At 41.4% G+C, this 3,726-nt stretch overlaps 1 non-coding gene across 1 annotated transcript; it reads right to left on the bottom strand.

Moving 5' to 3' along the window:
- Positions 1–1,128: 1,128 nt before the first annotated feature.
- Positions 1,129–1,255, bottom strand: LOC123461970. The gene has a single exon (XR_006638013.1). It is a non-coding gene; the product is annotated as a small nucleolar RNA SNORA40 (small nucleolar RNA).
- Positions 1,256–3,726: the final 2,471 nt, after the last annotated feature.

The raw sequence follows: 3,726 nt of genomic DNA, 5'->3' as shown, positions 1-3,726 counted from the left end.
CCTACCTCGGAAAAAAAAAAAAAAAAAAAAAGAATGAGAGCAGGGCTGGAGAGGTGGCTTAGCTGTTAAGGCATTTGTCAGCAAACTCTAATGACCCAGTTTTGATTTCCTAGTACTCATGTATGCCAGATGCACAAGGTGGTGCATGCATCTGGAGTTGTATGTAGTAGCTTAGAGGCCCTGGCGTGCCCATTCTCTCTCTCTCCGATAAATAAATATATTTTTTTAAAATAGTGAAAGCAAGCCGGGCGTGGTGGCACACGCCTTTAATCCCAGCACTTGGGAGGCAGAGGTAGGAGGAGTGCCGTGAGTTTGAGGCCACCCTGAGACTCCATAGTGAATTCCAGGTCAGCCTGGGCTAGAGTGAGACCCTACCTCCAAAAACCAAAAAAAAAAAAAAAAAGTGAAAGTAGCTTGGGTTAAAGGGGCTATGCAAATTTATTGGAGATGTGTGTGTGTGAGAATGTGTGCAAGCTCACTCTTCTCCAGAAAGCAGTGGGGACTTCTTTTTGAAGTCTGAGTTTCCAGACCATGGGATTCTGACTTGGTTTCTGGTACCAGATATGAGTTTCCTCCCACTGAACAGGCCTCATGTCCAATCAGAAAGCAGTTGGTTACCCACAGAGGCTGTGTGCTGCTGTGGCACAAGTGTGTTCTTCTCCAGCAGCTGGTTGATTTCATAGTCTCCAGGGTCCACTGCTTATTCATGCTGTTGGTAACTGTTTCCTTCCAGCAGTTCCCACAGGGCTCTCCGGCACTATGAGAGTGAGCCAGAAGGGAGATAGCTTCCCTTTTAGCTCCAGCATGGTATTTTGATGTCCTGTGACCATCGCCTGTGGTGTCTTCAACAATAGGGTCTTACCTGTTATCTCTGGCAGGTAATCAGGTGTTTTGGCAATGGTCTACAGTATTTTGGGCACCTCATAAGTCTCCCTGGCCAATATGAGAAGCAAATTTTTGTTCTGTATAAATTATCCATAATTCTGTTATAGCACCAAAAATAGGATTGAGACCATGCCTGTGAGTCTAGACACTGGCTTAGAACAGAAAAGTCTGTTTCCATTTTACATTCCAGAATCCACTTTTATAAAGAAGTGTAACTAACTCCAACCTAAGCTTTTTAAAAATGTTACTCCTTCTTATATGTATCAAAACTCATACTTAACAATGAGATCTTGGTTGCAAAAGAGGATTTATTTTTGCACCTGCTTTTAATTCTTTGTACATTAGTTCAACAGAGAGAGGTGCAGGTGCTATGCCTAAGTAGTAGAAAAAAAACAAATTAGGCAGCATTTATTTCAAGTTTTAAAATTATTTTTATTTATTTGAGAGAGAAAGAGAGGCAGATAGAGAAAAAGAGAGAACAAATGGGCATGCCAGGGCCTCTACCCACTTCAAACTTCAAACTCATGTACCATCATGTGCATCTGGCTTATGTGAGTACTGTAGAATTAAACCTAGATCCTTTGGCTTTGCAGGCACATGCCTTAACCACTAAGCCATCTTTCCAGTTCTCAATTTTGTTTTAAATAGCACCATTTTCTGTTAATGAAATAAATGAAAATATCTCAAATGAGCATAGCAGAGGGACCAGAACGTGATGCAACTGTGAGAAAAGGAGGAAAACGTGCTGTAGATATGTGGGCCGGAATGTTATCCAGAATGCAGTGTTTAGAATGGAAAGCTCAGAGCAGTGTACACTACATGGCTTTTGTAAGGGAAATTATGGATTTATGTATGATTTTTTTTCTTAAGTTTGCTCCCCTCAAATCACTGGAAGATTTAATCAGTTTCTAATAAAAATGGTTATCTTTTATCATTTTGGATAAGTTGTTGAAATGATGCTTCTTCTACTTGCCCCTCAAATGTACTATGCATTTCTTGGAAATGTTATGTACTCATCAAATTCTGACAGTGACACTGAGAAATGACTACCATTCAATCCACAGACCTCACGCAACTTTCACCCACTCTCTGAAGTATGTTATGCATAAATGGACCATGTTGAGAATCTTTGTTGCATGGAGTGTCCAGTTTCTTTAGTCTCTTCTAGTATAGATACAGTTCTCCTTCATTTTCTTTTCCTTTTTTTTCTTACAAAAATGATTTTATATATTTACAAGCATGCATGCATATTTGCATGCATGTGTGTGTGAGTGCATGCATGCATGCATGTTTATGGTCATGTCAGAGGCTTGCTATTGCAATAGAATGACAAATAAATGTGCCATTTTGGTGTATCCAGTTTTACATGGGTGCTGGGGAATTGAACCTGGGTCAGGCTTTCCAAACAAGTGCTTTTAACCACTGAACCATCTCTCCAGACACCCTTCACTTTCTTGACCTTAAATTGTCTTTGTTTATTTTTATTTATTTATTTGAGAGAGAAAGAGGGAGAAAGAGAGAGAAAGGGAGAGAGAGCGAGAGAGACAATGGACATGCCAGGGCCTCCAGCCACTGCAAATGAACTCCAGATGCATGCACCCCCTTGTGCATCTGGCTAATGTGGGTCCTGGGGAATCGAGCCTTGAACCAGGGTCCTTAGGCTTTACAGGCAAGTGCTTAACTGCTAAGCCATCTCTCCAGGCTAATCTTTAAAGTTTTGAAGACTACAAGTGAATTATGTGGAAGAATGTCCCTTTTTGTTTTTGTACAAACTGTACATTCTTGTCAGGAGCATCACAGAAAGGATGTGTGCACTGGAACTGTGTAAATATCTTGCTGTTTAATATACTTTTGATTAATACAATTATTTTCTATTTTATTCATGGATTATAACATTACTACCATTGTTTATTTTGAGGCTCAAATTGTCCCAGGGTTGACTGTTAGGAGTTCTTCAAGTTGGCTTCTGGATCCTTTTGAGATGATTTCATTATTCCTTGTTTCTGGTACAAGATGTTTTAAATTAATGTACTTTCCCTACATCAGTCCTGGAAATAGTCATTTCTCTAAGGGAACCTTTAGTGAAGAATGGATGTTTAGAAATCATTGCATTCAGGTTTGCATTCATGGCAGAAAACATCCAACCAAGAGCAGCTTGTAGGAAAAAAGGGTTTATTTTTGGGATTTCTCGGTAAAATGGTTGCATAAGAGTCACACCAAACCAGCCTAGGGGAGGATTTAAGCAAAACCACAATACAGCAAAAACACTTTTCTTCCAAAAAGTGAAGGTGTATAGGTTTTTATTGGCCACAGCAGAGAAGCAGGAGAGACAGAGATCTACCAGAAAGGAGAAAACTGGCTAGAATTCCATGGAGGCACTTGTGGCCTGATCTGTGTGCCCACTTAGCACGGTGCCCAGCTTCATGAGCAGAGACCAAACAAGTGGATTTTCTAACCTCATAAAACCTGAAGGGGAGACAGCAGAGATCAGTTAAAGAGCTGCTGAAAGGGATACAGGTGGGACCAGCTGAGCAGTTCCAACTCCAGGCTTCCTGCACTCTCCAATCCCCCAACCTTCAGAGCCATGAACCTTGGGAGAGTACACTCAGGCCCTGGTGACAGGGCATCCAGCAGAACTGATCAGAGCACCAGCTCCACAGCACAACACGGAGGAATCAAGGTGGGCACTCAGCATTGGTGACACTGAAAGCCACTCTAAAACGTTAATGAGGCTGACTGACAAAAATGCAGGTACACAGGCCTACACTGGAAGTGCTAATCTCTCTTTCCATGTCAGGGCAGGTTATGGGCTACATATTTGTGGCTGGCTTTACCATTTTT

This window comes from Jaculus jaculus, chromosome 6, assembly GCF_020740685.1.
Source record: "Jaculus jaculus isolate mJacJac1 chromosome 6, mJacJac1.mat.Y.cur, whole genome shotgun sequence".
In the NCBI taxonomy this organism is placed as follows: Eukaryota; Metazoa; Chordata; class Mammalia; order Rodentia; family Dipodidae; genus Jaculus; species Jaculus jaculus.
The sequence above is the reverse complement of the archived record's forward strand: the minus strand, read 5'-3'. Positions and strand labels throughout refer to the sequence as shown.